The sequence below is a fragment of the Chiloscyllium punctatum genome, chromosome 37 (genome assembly GCF_047496795.1).
Source record: "Chiloscyllium punctatum isolate Juve2018m chromosome 37, sChiPun1.3, whole genome shotgun sequence".
NCBI classification, from domain to species: domain Eukaryota; kingdom Metazoa; phylum Chordata; class Chondrichthyes; order Orectolobiformes; family Hemiscylliidae; genus Chiloscyllium; species Chiloscyllium punctatum.
In genome coordinates, this window is record NC_092775.1 from 45,831,872 (window position 1) to 45,849,660 (window position 17,789).

The following is a 17,789-nucleotide window of genomic DNA, read 5'->3' on the forward strand; positions in this document are numbered from 1 at the left end:
ATTCAGAATGAGAGATGGAAGTCCTGGTTGAGAGTGTAGTGCTGGAAAAATACAGCAGGTCAGGCAGCACCAGAGGAGCAGGCGAATCGACGTTTCAGGCATAAGGCTTATGAGCCAAGGGGGTGGGAGATAAATGGGAGGGGAGTGGGAGATAAATGGGAGGGAGGGTGGGGCTGTGGGGGGAAGGTAACTGAGAGTGCGATAGGCAGACGAAGGTGGGGGTAATGGTGATAGGTCGGAAAGGAGGTTGGAGTGGATAGATGGGAAGGAAGATGGAAAGATAGGACAGGTCATGAGGGTGGTGCCGAGTTGGAAGGTTGGATCTAGGATAAAGATGGGGAGAGGGGAAATAAGGAAACTGGTGAAATCCATATTGATGCCATGTGGTTGGAGGGTGCCAAGGTGGAAGATGACGTGTTCTTCCACCAGGCATCGGGTTGTTAGGGAGTGGCGATGGAGGAGGCCCAGGAGTTGCATGTCCTCGGTGGAGTGGGAGGGAGAGTTGAAGTGTTCAACCACGGGGGGTGGGGTTGGTTGGTGTGGTGTCCTGGAGATGTTCTCTGAAGCATTTTGCAAGTAGGAGTCCTGTCTCCCCAGTGAAGCAGAGACCGCATCAGGAGCAACAGATACAGTAAATGAAATGTGTGGAAGTGCAGGTAAAACTCTGATGGATGTGGAAGGCTCCTTTGGGGCCTTGGATGGAGGTGGGGTGCAGGTTTTGCAATTCCTGCGGTGGCAGGAGAAAATGCATGGAGGGGAGGGTAGGTTGGTGGGGCGCATGGACCTGACGAGAGTCACAGAGGGAATGGTCTTTACGGAACACAAATAGAGATGGGGAATGGGGTCTGTTGTAGGTGGCGGAAATGGTGGAGGATAATGCGATGTATATGGAGGTTGGTGGGGTGGAAGGTGAGGACTGGGGGTTCTGTCCTTGTTGCGGTTGGAGGGGTGGGGTTCAAGGGCAGAGGTACGGGAAGTAGATGAGATGTGCTATAGGGCATCATCGACCACAGAGTAAATTGCGGTTTTTGAAGAAGGAGGCCATCTGGTGTGTTCTGTGGTGGAACTAGTCCTCCCGGAAGCAGATGCAGTTGGAAGAAGGACTAGCATTTTTACAGGAGACAGGGTGGGAGGTGGTGTAGTCCAGGTATCTGTGGAAGTCAGTGGGTTTGTAGAAGATGTCCGTGTTGAGTCGGTCACTGCTGATGGAGATGGAGAGGTCCTGGAAGAGGGAGGGAGCTATCCAAGATTGTCCAGGTGAACTTAAGGTCAGAATGGAATGTATTGGTGAAGTTGATGAACTGTTCAACCTCCTTGTGGAAGCATGAGGGGGCGCCGATACAGTCATCACTGTAGCAGAGGAAAAAAGTGGTGAATGGTGCCAGTGTAACTGCGGAAAATGGATTGTTCCACAGAACTGACAAATAGACAGACATAGCTAAGGCCCATGGCTAGCCTTTTGGTCTGGAGGAAGTGGGAGGATTAAAAGGAGAAATCATTGAGGATGAGGACCAGTTCAGTCAAACAAATGAGTGTGTCAGTAGCGGGGTACTGGTGGGGCACTGGGACAGGAAGAAGAAGAGAGCTTGGAGGCCCTCGTCATGGTGGATAGAGGTGTATAGGGACTGGATGTCCATGGTGAAGATGAGGCATTGGGGGCCAGGGAAAAGAAAGTCATGGAGGAGGTGGCGGATGTAGGTGGTGTCCTGAATGTAGGTGGGAATTCCTGGACCAGGGGTGATAGAACAGTATCAAAGGTATGTGGAGATGAGTTCAGTGGGGCAGGAGCAGGCCGAGATGATAGGTCGGCCTGGTCAGTCAGGTTTGTGAATCTTGGGTAGGAGGTAGAACTGGATGTTACGGGTTCCCGGACTATGAGATTAGAGGCTGTGAGTGGGAGATCCTGCCCTGCTAGTCTGTCAGAGCTGGCAACTCCTCATTTTGTTTATCCATTTGTGGGATTGTGGGCATTGTTCATCCCTCTAATTGCCTGAAAACAGTTGAGAGCCAATTACATTGCTGAGGGTCTGGGATCACATATAGGCTGGACCAGATAAGGATGGCAGATTTCCTTCCCTAGAGGACATTAGTGAACTAGATGGACTTTTACACTAATTACCAGTGCAACAAACTTTTATCAAATTCAATTACACCATTTGTCATGTGGGATTCAAACACATCTCCCTATGACATTAGATCATTGGACTCAATTCTGTTCGTTTCTCTCTACAGATGTTGCCAAGCCTGGGTTTCTTTAACACTTTGTTTTTGTTTGTTTCGCCAGAATATTAGCCTAGGTTTCTGTATGACTAATTAATTACAATACTACTATGCCACCTCCTCTCTGTTAGGCACAAAAAAAACCCTGCGGATGCCGAAATCCAAAGTAAACAAGCAGCAGCTGGAAGAAGAAGGGTTATACCCGAATTGTTGACTTCTCCACCTCCTGATGCTGCCTGGCTTGCTGTGTTCGTCCAGTCTCCTGCTTGTTTATCACTTCTCCTGTAGCAGCTGCCAGATGTGCACCCATCAGAGGCACTAGCCTTACCTCCTCACTTCCAGCAGACTGCTGGTAAACCTGATACAGCTAAACTATCTTCTAAATGCCATCCAACATGTCTCCTAATTCAATCCCTAAGCCACCACTGAATTGCACTGGATTAAAGAATACTGTGCCTCAAATCACTCAGTAATGAGCCAAATTACCATTCTTCTGGCAACAGCCTGAAATCCCATATTAATCCCCTGTGGGTACTAATTTAAATTGGGGTTGGTGAGGGGAAGTTTGCTGCCATCAAGGAACAAACATGAAGTTTATCTTACAGTTAAGATGGCCTGGCATTCAGGTTTCCACATGATGGACTGGATTCAATTCTGCCCTCTGAATCACTATCACTGCTGTATAACAAAGGTTCTTACAGAATTTGAGTCTGTCGTAGGTTCTCTCTTGGTAGCAACAGGACTGATTTCTCTTGGAAATGGACGTTGCATTCTTTACACTCAAGAATTAACTTATAGCTTCTAGTATCTAGTCACGTAGTAGCATGGCTTGAAGAAATAATATCCTTACTTTTTATTGCTATGTGGACTGAGTATTGTAACCTGCATAATCCCTTCCGCATATCCGTTCTAATTTCACTATAATGAAACAAACAGGATGTGAGTCTATGAATGCTACGTTTCCCAGTTAAGGTAACACACTTTAACTCAAACATCATCATTGTCTGCCTTTTTGTTTTATTTTGGGGAGGGGGCAGTTTGTATTCATACTCCACTTTAAGCAATAATGATGACGAGGCCATAATTTTGAACCAAAGTTATGGCATGGTTAAGGTTACTTTTACATTCAATGGTATAAAATAATTTATGTTAAACAAGTTGTTTTACTTCTGTGATGAGATACAGAGGAATGTAATAGACCATTTAGCCCAGTGAGCCTGCTCCACCATTTACTATGATTATGACTGATCAAATACTTTAATGTCTTAGGTAATCAGAAATCTGTTAATTTCTAGTTTAAACATACTCAGCCATGAGGAGTAGAGAATTCTAAAGATTCGCAATGCAATAAATTTAAAAGAAAATCTCCTCACCTTGGTCCTAAAAGCCTCCTCTTATTTTTGAATTATGCCCCCTAGGTTCGCCAACCAGGAGAAACATCTTGCCTATGTCTACCTTGCCTACCCCTTTCAGTATTTTGTATGTTTCAATTAGATCATTTATCATTGCTTGAAACTTCAGCGAATACAGGTCCAGTTTGCACAATCTTTCTACAGTCCCAACATCCTAGGAACAAGTCTGATGAAACCCCACATTCTACATTTAATTGCACATTTCAATGTGTTTTCAATATTTTTGTATTTTTTCTGAATTAATGCTAACTTCCTTCATAGGATCTAATTTTTCAGAGATATTTGTGTGTATTTTTTAAAATGTTGTGATTGATAAATTATTTGTACAACCTTATTCTAGCTCTAATTGTAATTATATGTATCAACTCTGTTATAAATAGAATGGTACATTTGTGTGGATACAAAAGAAGACTGCATGTGTTTATGTGCAGTGAATAGACAACTTGAAATGCAAATTACCTCCAATGAACTGTTCAAATTATTAAGGCTCGGTGAAGCTTTTAGCTGAAATTGCTTTTGGAAAAAATATAAGCACTAAATAAATTATGCCTTTTTTCAACTCAATCTCAGGAAAACAGGTGGTATTAGATGATATTAAAACACTTAATGTACTGTGTCTGATACTCTGGCTAACTTGATAACTGCTGACTTGTAATCTATAGTTAGAGTTAACAGCTTTTTATTTGCCGATGAAAACGAATACCAAGAAAGTGTCTAAAGTACACCTATGGGCGTCCTAATGTTCGTACATGTCAGCTTTATCTTATCTTGTACAAGAGGTATATTAGAAATATAATCATATCAAATGTAACATTTTTATTGCTGAAGGAAGACTCATTTTGTCAAAGCTTTTCATCTTGTACTCACCAGGACAATTTGCAAGAAATACCAAACTAAACAGAAAATACAATTTACACTATATAAGAAGAAAGTTGATTGATTGGCAGGTGGACTCTTCTTGGTAGAATTGTATCATGCAGAATGCATGATGACTGATATTTAAGTTAAGTTTTGTTTTAAGTTTAAAGCAGGCAGATAGACTTTGGTCAAGGCATTGCCATGAGAAATGCACCAGCGAATAGTTATCATCCATTTTGTTGCATTAATTGGACAAATTGATGAGGAGTCAGGAATCAGACATTTATAGAAACACGAGTACCTTGTTCAGACTCTCAAACCTGTTTTGCCATTTAACAAGATCATGGGTGATTGTGGCCTGAATCTCTCTGTACCTTTGCTGAACCAAAAATTTCTCTGACACCTCCGAACTTTATATAAAACATTACAACATACGTATTTCAATCCCCACATTTCTTTATGCATGTGTCTTACATTATGTACTCTTCCCCCACCCCAAGACACTCCACTGTATTCTAAAGCATTGTCTACCTTACACCCAAGTTTTGTTTTTAGTTTTATTTTACACCCTTGCTGCTAGTGCCAATAGCTTCTACACTTTCTAACCTTCCATCGTACATCTATGGTTGTCATTTGCTTTTAGAATATGACAGAAAATTTTATTTTTATTTAACAAATTTATTCACACCCTTCAAGTTGAAACAGGCGCAGGATGTGTACATGTTGAACTGTGGACCAGTTTGGGCAGTCAGCAGCTTCCAAGCCCAGTTAGACCACATATGGAAGTTTCCTTTGTTGATCTACTGCATGTCCATTATAGAAAGTCTATAATTTTTATCTTTTTAACTGTATTTCTTATTTTTCTTACTTATACTATGAATAACTGTAAGGTAATATGACTTTTTTTGCTTTATTTCTCTATTTTGTATCTAAAATGTGTACTTAAGTACCTTTATACCGAAGATGGTGTGTGTGGGGCAGTGTTGTAAATGTCTCTCTGTACTCCTGAATGCACCACACTGTAGGCCTAACTGGCAGTCTTAAATTGGTTGTCAGTGTAATTATTTGCATGCTGAGGATAGTTGAGCAAATGTTATCCAATCGCAGAATTACATCTAACACCCTTTTGAGAGTTTCTGCAAATATGGACTGATTGTGTATGGACAGGCTTGTTGCAAACAGCTGAAAGAGCATGCTGTTTGATACAATTTGCCAATCTTTCAGATCAACAGCTTACACACCTAGCATCACATCAGCACTAAATTTCAAAAACACGTTATTCAATTGTGTGATGGGCAGAATGTGCATTTGATTTGTTGGTAGGATTCTGTTAGTGATTAACACCATTCAGATTGCTACTGTTGTTCTCTTTTTATTTTAGTATTTCTTGCAAATTGTCCTGATGATTAAAAGATAAAAACTTAAAAATATATGTCTTTTTTCAGCAATAATCAAGTGCTGTATGAAACAAAAACTGAAAGAACTGTGGATGCTGCAAATCAGAAGCAAAAATCAAAGTTGCTGGAAAAGCTCAGCAAGTCTGGCAGCATCTGTGAAGAAAAATCAAAGTTAATGTTTCAGGTCGCATGACCCTTCCTCAGAATCACAGAATTGTTTTTTGATCTGTACTACCAAATGACTATTTGCAAAATCTTGTTTCTTTCTTTTGTATTTTGTAATATCTAGTAGAAAGCAAGCTTTAACATCAATGGCAGACAAAGAAAAATGTAGTTTGACACATTGTCATTGTTCTGAATATTTGGAACATGTTTCTACAGAATGATTTTAAATCTTGGGCTTTCTGAGACAACATGTATCCTTTTTTAAAAAAAGAAATCAAGATTAAGAATTGTAAAGGTTGATCTAATAGTACACCACAATTATGTTCACTGGAATATTTGGAAATAAAGTTATGTCACAATATTATATTGGAAGAACCAGTCATTGATCATTATTGGCTTTTGACCAAAACATTTTAAACACTGGAATGAAAACATTGAGAAGTCAATCAAATTTATCAACAGGAGAAAATGAGTAATCATGTTGCAAAAGGCAAACTACAGATAAAGAAGTTCTACTCTGGATCTGCAGGTCAGCATTTATAGAGATTATTCTGCTTAAGTGCATACAATGATCCATTAAATTGGGATATTGTTGCAAGGCATTAGCAGAAACTCTGTGTGGCAATCGTGCCTTGTCAGAAGGTTGTGTATTCATGTCCCACTCTTATACAAACCCATCAGAGCATAAAATTTAAGTTAACAAATCGAGTTCAATACCAAAGGGACTGCTATAGTGTCATGTATGTTGTCTTTTGGTTGAGACATTAAATTGAGGCTTCCTCAGATGGAAAGTCATCATTCTTTGGCACGATTTTGAAGAATAGTGGTGTGGTTTCCCTGGGAGCAAAAGCAAAATGCTGCAAATGTTGGAAATCTGAAATTTAAAGCAGAAATTTTTGGAAATAATCAGCATATCTGACAGTAACTTGAGAGAGAAACAACATAAACAATTCAGGTTGAAGACCATGCATCAGTTCTGCACACTGTACTTGAGGTATTTTAATCAGACAAGACCGCTTCGGATTTTTTTTGATGTACTGAGAAATAGATCTACACTATGAAAGTAATTGAATACCATTTTAATAAGCTTTTTTTTTACAGATGTCATATGGAAATACGATAAATATGCAGAGAGAGAATTTGCAGAAAGTCCTCCAGAGAATGGAGGAGAGGAGGAGACCCAGAATCTATTCTTCCCACTGTAAGTTCCAAGATGTTCAAAGCTGAGTGCTTCTGAAACCTTCACAACAGTTTTAAACTGACAGATACTGTGGTTTCAGCACCTTTTCCCACCAGAACAGTGTGCAATAAGGCAGAGTTTGGATGTGAATGGAGCACTGGAAATCCCCTAACCTTGAATGTGATCCCTTGTAAAATAGATAGAATGAATCTTCCTCTCCAGAGATGCGTGCTCCTTTGAAAGATCACAAAGTGACACACATGGTGCCAGTAAGTGTGAACTGTGAGCGGAGGCCAGCCTATCATATTAATGAGGAGACAATAATCAAGCATATTCCTCTTGATTAGTACCACATCTACAGGCATCCACTCCATCCACGACTGATGCTCAGTAGTAGCAGTGATCTACAAGATGCACAAGAGAAATTCACCCAAAATCCTGAGGCAGCACCTTCCAAACCCACAATTACTTCTATCCATAAGGACAAGGGCAGTGTAAAAGCAGTGTAAAATAAAGCATATGGTTCTAAAATGGATGTAGAAACACAGGGATCTGGTAGTGTATATGCACAAATTGTTGAAGGCACCAGGGCAGATTAAGAAAGTGGTTTAAAAGGGAAACGGGATTCTGGGATTTATAGACTGAGGCTGGAGTACAAAAATGCGAGAAAGTAGTAATTAGAAATAGCTAGTAAACATTAATTCATCCTCAACTGGAGTATCATGTCTAATTCTGACCACCACATTTTAGAAAGAAAATGAAGGGGATGTAGAAAAGATTCACAAAAAAGTAAGAGATACCAGTTACAAGAACCAAGAATGTGAATATCATTATAACATTTATTTATTAACTCAAAGGCTTGCTGACATTTATACAATAATTTTTCACAACCAAAAGAAAAAAACAAGTATGCACAATTCCCATAGAAAACTAATTTTTCTGTTCATATTATGCTTACTTTCAAATAAAAATCTGGCAAAACATCAAACTTACACACGTTAAATGTGAGGGATTCCTAGCATTTTTGATTTGATTGTTTTAACAGTGCCAACATATTTCTGTCATTAAAGGATTTTGGAATCTGTTGAGAGTTATCTAAACAGTGCATTGCCTGTTCTGTTCCTGACTTGGGTGTTTCTTTTTGGCGACATTAATATTTTAAATTTAGCTGAACTCTACACAACCTATAAAACTTTTTCTGTGTGGTTCACTTGACACTTCAACATAATACTGCAGTCATTACAATTCAGAATTTTGCCAATATGTTAGTTAACTTACATGAAAGATGATTAAGTAATAAAATTGTCATTATTTTTCATACTCCTAAAATTTATTTATAATGTTATTATAACAAATAATAACTTAAAATATTACTCACTTACTGCCTTGTGTTATAAAAATGCTTAAGTAGGACTAGTTGAACCTTCAAATAGTAATCATTCACAATGCCATCAATCAAAAAGCATGAAAAGCTATTGGTTTATTTACCCTAAAGTTTGTAGATTTGCATGCCATCTTGTTAAAGTTCGGCAGCCGGAATCAATGGATCCTAATTTTATATCTTCCAGTTGCTTCATATACTGAGATGTCAAAACAGACTCATTGTCCAATAACTACTCTATCAACACATTTTGTTCAAAATGTTCTGCAAACTCAAGGTCACACCTCCAAGAAACAAAAGAGCCTGTCCAATGCATTGAATTAGCAATTGCTCAATTTATCTCAATCAGCAGCTGTCTTTCCTGAAGAGGCTGGTCACAATCCTGCTGTAGCCATTTGGAAAGATGCTAACTTGTCTATATACAAGAAATCCTTTACGACTATTTGTCAATATCTTCTCTTTCAGATATTAAGACATTTTAGTCCTTTGTCTGAAACTATTGATCTAATTCTTTAAGATATCATAACACATGATACTCCACAGGCTAAAATGAAAATTCAGCGATAACTTTTGTTTCATAACAATGTAGGAGCAGGATTGGCCTTTCAGCCCACTGATCCGACTCCACAATTCAACATGAACTGATTCTGTATTTCAATGCCATGCACCTGCTCTCTCCCCATACCCCTTAAATCCTTTTGCTCCTGGAAATCAATGCACCAAGCATTGATACCTGAAGTACCCCAATTGTCAACACCTTCCAATCCAAAACAACCTATTTATTCCTACTTTGTTGGTGTGGACTGGTTGGGCCGAAGGACCTGTTTCCACACTGTAGGGAATCTAATCTAATCTTGTGTCATGTTTGCTAACCAATTCTCAATTCATGTAAATATATGTTCACCATGTACTTTGAGTTTGAACAATAATCTTTTATGTTGGCCTTTACTGGGAGCTTTCAGAAAATCGAAACACACATCTACTGATTCTTCCTTATTTATTCTACTGGTCACACCCTAAAATATTCCTGTAGGTTTGTCATACATGATTTCCTCTTAATAGATTTATGTTGATTGGGTCATACATTGATGTGTCGGAGTGTCCTGCTATCACATTCTCTGTGACAAACTCTAGCAAGTTCCCTACTACTAATGTTTGGCATTTGACAAGGATCCCCATGGGAGACTGGTTAGCAAGATTAGATCTTATGGAATACAGGGAGAACTCGCAATTTGGATACACAACAGGCTCAAAGGTAGAAGACAGAGGATGGCGGTGGAGGGTTGTTTTTTCAGACTGGAGGTCTGTGACCAGTGGAGTGCCACAAGGATCGGTCTTCTACTTTTTGTCATTTATATAAATGATTTGGATGCAAGCATATGAGGTATAGTTAATAAGTTTGCAGATGACACCAAAGTTGGACGTGTAGTGGATAGCGAAGAGGGTTACCTTAGATTACAACAGGATCTTGATCAGATGGGCCAATGGGTCGAGAAGTGGCAGATGGAGTTTAATTCAGATAAATGCGAGGTGCTGCATTTTGGGAAAGCACTTATGCACTTAATGGTAAGGTCCTAGAGTGTGTTGCTGAACAAAGAGACCTTGGAATGCAAGTTCATAGCTCCTTGAAAGTGGAGTTGCAGGTAGGTAGGATAGTGAAGAAGGCGTTTGGTATGCTTTCATTTATTGGTCAGAGTATTGAGTGCAGGTGTTGGGAGTCATGTTGCGGCTGTACGGGACATTGGTTAGGCCACTGTTAGAATATTCTGGTCTCCTTCCTATCGGAAAGATGTTGTGAAACTTGAAAGGGTTCAGAAAAGACTTACAAGGATGTTGCCAGGGTTGGAGGATTTGAGCTATGGAGAGAGGCTGAACAGGCTGGGGCTGTTTTCCCTGGAGCGTCAGAGGGTGAGGGGTAACCTTATAGATGTTCACAAAATTATGAGAGGCATGGATAGGATAAATAGACAAAGTCTTTTCCCTGGGGTTGGGGAGTCCAGAGCTAGAGGGCATAGGTTTAGGGTGAGAGGGGAAAGATATTAAAGGGACCTAAGGGATAACTTTTTCACGCAGAGAGTGGTACATGTATGGAATGAGCTGCCAGAGGAAGTGGTGGAGGCTGGTACAATTGCAACATTTAAAAGGCATTTGGATGGATATATGAATAAGAAGGGTTTGGAGGGATATGGGCCGGGTGCTGACAGGTGGGACTAGATTGGGTTGGGGTATCTGGCGTCATGGATGGGTTGGACTGAAGAGTCTGTTTCCATGCTGTACATCTCTATGACTCTATAACTGTTCTGTTAAACTGTGTTTTCTCCCTCCATTCTTTTTTAAACGGTGGGGTTATATTTTCCACCTTTCAATTTGTCAGGACTGAACCAAACTCTACAGAACTTCAGAAAATATGAACCAGTGCATTCATATTTCTGGAAGTTCTTAGATATTTCTTAAATTGATTCTTGTAAATTCATTCTAATATTTTATTTTCTCCATTTTAGTCAACATTTGTCCTCTCAGTCCTCAGGTTTACTACTGTTTTGAACAATTTCATCTGACCCCCCCCCCCAATCTGGATTAAATACTGAATTAAAATTTATATTTTCATTTTTTTGTTAAACATAGTTGGACCACTTTTCCTGTTGTGTTCTTTTACCTGAAAGAAATATAATTTCTGCAACATGTGTATTCAGTTTTAAATATTAATTATTGCTCAGACACTGTCATGTCTTTAGATGAAATTATTTATTTTATTTCAGCCAACTCATACCTTCATGGTTTCCTTTGTTGAAGTTTAGGATCTTACTTTTGGTTTGGGCCACGTCACTTTCTATCCCAAATAAAGAATTTTCTCATGTCATTGTTACTTTTTCCCTCAAGGACCTCACACAACAAGATTATTAATGATCTTTTACATTGCACAAAAGCAAAGCCAGTGATAGCCTGCCAGTGAGAGAGTTCCTCAACGCATTGATCTAAAAATCCATCTTGTACACGCTCCAGGAATTCTTCCATCACAGTATTGTTGCTAATATGGTTTACCCAGCCTACATTTATATTAAAACCACCCATGATTATTGTAGCATACTTATTGTATGCAACTCTAATTTCTAGTTTATTGCTTTTTCATGCTTCATCACATGGAGGCCTATGGACAACGCCCACAAATGTTTTGTTCTCCTTCTTGTTTACTATCTCCACCCAGACTGATTTCACTTTTAGATTTCCTGCATCATTATCCATTCTCACTGTTGCATTGATTTGACTTTTCACTGTCAATGATATCCCACATTCTTTTTTTATTTTGCCTGTCCTGCCGAAAGGTTAAATAGCCTTGGATGTTCAATCCCTTCAGCAGCCATATCTCAGTAATCACAACCATATCATACTAAGTACAACTATTCACATTCATTCATTTACCTTATTCTAAATACAGGTACTTTAGGCATTCAGATTATAGTACCTTTAGTCTGGTCTTTTTGACATTTTTCCACTTTTCTTTGTGCTCTAGCTGTATTTGCTGCTGATTGAGAAATCAGTGTAGCTCATTTTAATACTTAAGCCATCAAACAATTGCAGTAAACTCAGGGATAATTAGTGTCAATTGGTTCATTAATGAGTTTGAATGAACAATCCACCACCAATGGCTGGGAGTTCCACATCAGTCACTTCCACCCTCTGACTTATTGGGAGGCAATTTGCTGCTTCTAGGAGACTGATTGGGGTGCTCCCCCACAATTCAATGGTCTTGGCTGCCATGGTTCCCACCTTGACAAGTTGGATTTAATCCAGCACAACATATTTCAAAGTTAACATCAGCATAAAAAAAATTATAGTATCAGATTCCTCATGAATACTTAATTTAGAGGTCTTAGTGAAGAAATTTGCCTCAACATTAACCTCTCACAAAATGGGAAAACTTTCAATTTTTAAATAATATTTTTGTTTATTTTAATTTTAAAGTGAGCATTAATAAGTTATTACTAAAATTAATGAATTATATCAGCATGTAAAGGATCGAAAGGTGAGAAAGAGAAAAAAAAAGTGTATTTTAAATTCTTATTAGCTTAGTAATTAATGGTGGTTAAAGTTTTAGATTATAGCAAGAAAGCATACATTCCAAACTAAAAAAAGTATTTATTAGATATGGTTATTATATCTGTGTGTGTACCATACAAATTGACTAAAAGTTAGACAATGCCTTTAGAAAGGGTAGTATTTAGTAAATAAACCTAGGAAACTAAATTCATTTGTAATTACTGAATGAGTGCTTTGACCTGAGAGAACCCTATATATCCTTGACCTCCAGAATTCTGGTATTATTACATTTCCCCTTTGCTAAGGAAAGCAAGGTTATGAAACTGTGACCTGATAAAGTCTGCTGTGGGAAGTTACAGGCATCTGAACTCTCACACTCCTTCCCATTTAAAATTTCCTATTGGATTGTAACCAGATAGATCTGTTAAGGTATTGTCCAGTGGGGATGCATGCTATTAACAGTACCAGAAGGACTACTGTTGCTTCCTATTAAGGTTCCTGAACATGGAATTAGGCCAATATATCATCATCAACATGTGTTGTTTGGGGATAAACACATGTCACTAAACATAGTCAGCTTTCCTGATGTTATTGTTACACCTGATAAAATGCAGATTGTGCTTCAAAAAGTCAAAATAACAGTGAACTACTTCCTATAACCTGTACTGACCTATTTGCTAATGCACAACACTTTGAGAGTTCATTATATTGCAGCTCCTTGTTTCACACCGGTGGCAATGTGAAATAATCAAACAGCAGAATTGGTAAAATTCCAGGAAAGAATAACACAAAAGAACTTTTGTAAATATGTTTATACATTTGCCTAACACCATGTTTCTGGTAGTTTTTTTTTTAAGTTTGAAGAAGAAACAGGAAAGAGCTACCATTTTCTTTTAACAGTATCTGATTCCATGTAAAATTTTAAAAATCATAAACTGCAGTCTTTTCTTTGTGGAAGTTGGAGGCAACCACTTTAGGTGCAGACCAGTGTAGGACAGCCTCCAAGTTAAGCATTTTTAATGGCAATTCTGACACTTAAATTTTACAGCCACTTTTAAAGTGGTAAGCACCTAATGAAGTGTAAAAAGTTGATGCATGTCCATTTATTCATTTGAAGCTAGAACTATATATTTACTTATTATAATAGTAAATAAAGACATTCAAATGATTTATTTACAATATTTACAATATTACTCGATTGAAGTGAAGCTAGGTTGTGTGACTTCAAACATAGCCAGCTTTTAAAACATTTTCTTTTAATTCCTTTTAAAAGTAACAGGCTGAAAATTCCTGTTATTGATGTTATCAGAAAAAAAATAAAATATTGGTACCCTATGGAATCACTGAATGTTGCTTTAACCCAAGCATTTTTTAAAATCGGAGTTATACCCCTCATTAAAGTAGTGGCCAAAGTAATATCATAACATTAATTATTCCTTCACTCATATTCTCAACATAATTTCTAATTTTATTTGTTTATATGAGAATTAAATGATGTCCTGGATGCTGTTTAGGTTGTTGTAGCAGTGAAATGCATCTGTTTGTCTGAAATTTATGAGCAAGATAACCTTGACAAATTTACTTTTGTAAAATATCGAATGGAATTGCATTTGAAAAGGATTATTTGTGAAGATCTAAACTAAATTTTACGGAATTTATTTCTGCTAAACTGCATTCTTGAATGGCAGTGGAATATTTGAAAATCATCTGATTTGGACAAATGCAAGAAAAAGTTGATCTTTTTAAATTATCCCCCTCAGTACAATCATCATTTACCTGTTTCAAACTTCATTAACAAGGCCCTTGCTGTTTTGAAAGTTATAGCTTCGATTGATAGCAGAACTCCAGCTGCTCAAAATGACATTTTTTAAAAGGAGCATTGCTCTCTTGGTATAATAGATCATCCTTTACATCTGAAACAATTTTGCTGTCTCTTGTGATGTACAGAAAGCAGGCTGCTCATCCCCAGCAAAGCATTTGCAGCAGCAGACTGAGACGTCATTTGAGAATAAGCCTCAATAGCTGTCTCACTTTTAGTGAAAGGGTCTTCAGAATGATAGTTATGATATTGAATGTGAGAAAGAGGAAATAAAGTGCCAGTAGCACAGGTGGTAGTGCCAATTTATTTGTTTAAGGTATTATTTAATCTGAACCCGAAGTTGCCTTTCAGAATTCCAGTGACCTCTCCACCATCTTGCTGAATGTTCTACACACACAATTGGTAGTACTGCTTTGGTACACCATAAATTGGATGGCAGTGTGTCAGCAGCCATGACATCAGGAAATAGGGCTTTTTCTCCCAAGGTGCATTCATAAATATGCTTGAATAGCTGAACAGTGCAAGAAAAAGGTGCTGTGGCAAATTCCTATATGCATTGCAATGACATGCAACATCTAATGCTGGACGTCAGACATTCTGAGCATTGAGTGCTGTGAGTAATAAAGATCTAATTTAATGCTTTCAACTTCATAATGCACATTTATACATTTAAGAACTATAACAATTGGATTGCAGAGAGGAAAACAGTTCAAAAAGAATACAGTGTGTTCTTACTATGATCAGAAGGATATTGGCAATGTGCAAATGGCTTATGGTGAGTTGTGCTGCTCAGCATTCCCCTCACAAGAAGCCTCAGGTGTCTGAAAATAAAACAAAGAACTGTGGATGCTGGAGATCTGAAACAAGAACTGAAATTGCTGGCAAAACTCAACAGCTCGGGCAACATGTGTCGGCAAAAAGGGGAGTTAATGTTTTGAGTACAAGCTGGGTTCAGATGTGTATCAGATGGTTGCTATTAATTGTCGGAATACATATAAACAATTGAGTCTCTTGTGACACAGTGTTAGTGTCCTTAGCTGTGACCCAGGAGGTCCAGGTTCAAGTTCCATGTGCTCTAGAGGCAAGTAATAATATCTCTGAAGAGTTATACTTTCTACTCAAAATGAGGCACTTGGGAGAGCCCTGGTAGAAAGCAACCTTCAGTAGACTGTTGATTATCAAAGTCAAGATTAAAGTGGTGCTGGAAAAGCACAGCAGGTCAGGCAGCATCCGAGGAGCAGGAAAATTGACATTGCAGGGAGGAACCCTTCATCAGGAATGAGCCTCATTCCTGATGAAGGGCTCCTGCCCAAAACGTCAATTTTCCTTGGATGCTGCCTGACCCGCTATGCTTTTCCAGCACCACTCTAATCTTGACTCTAATTTCCAGCATCTGCAGTCCTCACTTTTGCCTTGGTGATGATCAAAACAAAGCAGATAAACAATTGAAGAAGGGTTCTTATGATGCAACGGTAGTGTCCCTACCTCTGAGCCAGGAAGGTTTGGTTCAAGTCCCACCTACTCTAGAGACACATAACATCTCTGAAGAGTTTGCTTAGAAAATATTCTCTTGTGGTACAATGGCAGGTTGTTACCTCTGGACGAGGAGGCTCGAGTTCCAGTTCCATCTGCTCCAGAAGGGCATAATAACAGCCCTGAACAAGTTGATTCGAACATAAACAACTAAGAATCTATTAATACTTTGACCAATTAACCTGACTCATTGGCTGAACCTGGCTAGACTTGTCGTGGGGCATGAAACTTCTTAAGCTCAACTCCAGATAATGTATAAGACAATACTGCCTCTTACCCGAGGGTCATCCTAAAAGGGAAAGCAATGGAAATAATTATGGTAAAACCATAGATTCAATTAATTATGCTCAAACAGAACCCTTCCAATTTACAGCTATGCACTTTGGGACTTATATATCATGTGAGAGGGGATAAAGAACTTGCCAGAATGTTCATGATGTAGGAAAACATGACTCCTAGTTGTCTTACAGGAAAAGTTGATTGGCCAATACTTGTGTGTTGAGAAGAATGAAAAGTGATCTTATTGGAACATTCAAAATTCTGAGGAGGTTTGAAAGGGACGGTCTTTCCCCTTGTTGGCAATCTAGAATTAGGAATCTTAGTTTCAGAATAACCGAGTCTCACAATTAAATAAAAATAAGGAATAATTTATTTTCTCAGAGGGTTGTTGATCTTTTGAATTCTCAGAAAGCAAAAGAACTTAAGCAATTGAAAGTATTCAGTGCTGAGTTAGATGGATTTTTGTGTAGCTATGAAATTGAGGGTTATGGGGGATAGTCAGATAAGTGGAGTTGAGGCAATGATGAGATCAGGGCAGGAACAGGAAGCTTACTTGCTTTCTCAAAATGAGTCACTGATTCAAATGCCAAAGTCTCTTCACTGCCACCCAAAAGTTACCCAGTGGAAAAATATTTACAAATATATATTTCATTTATCATGGGACCTGCCAAATGTTGTTGGAATCTGGTTCCATCAGAGAAAAGCAAAGTCTCATAATTTTGATGACCTGGTAGGTATAGTGATTATTTCTCAAGTGGGATAAATAGACATATTTTAATTTTTTAATGAGGATATAGAACTTTTTTTGTTTCTACAAATTTAGTTATTCATTTAGAGGCCATGACTTCAGTTGTGAATGAGTTAATTTTCTTATCTCTAGTGCAGACGGCCCACTCAGCAGACCATCTCATGGCTAACAGCAATAGCTCTGATCTCATCAGCAAACTGCACTTGCAGCTGAACAATACAGTCCTCTCCTCAGAACACAATTACCAGAAATTCACAGCTTTTCACTGAAACCTCCCTAAGGACGAGAATGCCAGTCTGTATGTCTGCTCCCAGAATAATAGTTGCTGCCAATCTCTTCCACCTTAATCATATTTTACATGATTTAGTGGCAATTTCATAAATATATGAGCATTGTACTTTAAAATATGATTCCACACCAAAATGTAAAAACACCAACAAGATATTTCAAATAGGGAAATCCTTAATCCCCTTGTTTAGGAAGCTGATAAACTGGGGATACATTCAACATGCACAGTGCAATCCTGTGAGAAGCAATAGGTCAAAAAGAAAAGAACATTACATAGGGATGACTAGTGTACTAGAGCTCTATTTAACATTTCACAGGCCAGGGTAGCGAGGGAATTTGGAAGGTTTTTCGATATAAGTTTCAAGCTATTCACACATTGTTCAGGAAAAGAAGAATGATAACAACTGATATCTTCTGAAATGAATGATTTTCAATTTATCTGTCTTGTGGATATTCTGGTAATATTAGGCT

The 17,789-nt window shown here is 38.4% G+C and overlaps 1 protein-coding gene and 1 long non-coding RNA gene across 3 annotated transcripts in view; one reads left to right on the forward strand and one right to left on the reverse strand.

The window, feature by feature from the left end:
- Positions 1 to 8,385, forward strand: part of LOC140463076 (uncharacterized) — a 43,230-nt gene extending 34,845 nt beyond the window's left edge. Inside the window, exon 3 of the long non-coding RNA XR_011954603.1 lies at positions 7,154 to 8,385. This is a non-coding gene — a long non-coding RNA (uncharacterized lncRNA). The remainder of the gene's footprint in view (positions 1 to 7,153) is intronic.
- The window catches only part of LOC140463075 (transcription elongation factor A protein 1-like), a 136,599-nt gene that overhangs the window by 96,559 nt on the left and 22,251 nt on the right, over positions 1 to 17,789 (reverse strand). The gene's annotated exons all lie outside the window — the stretch shown is intronic.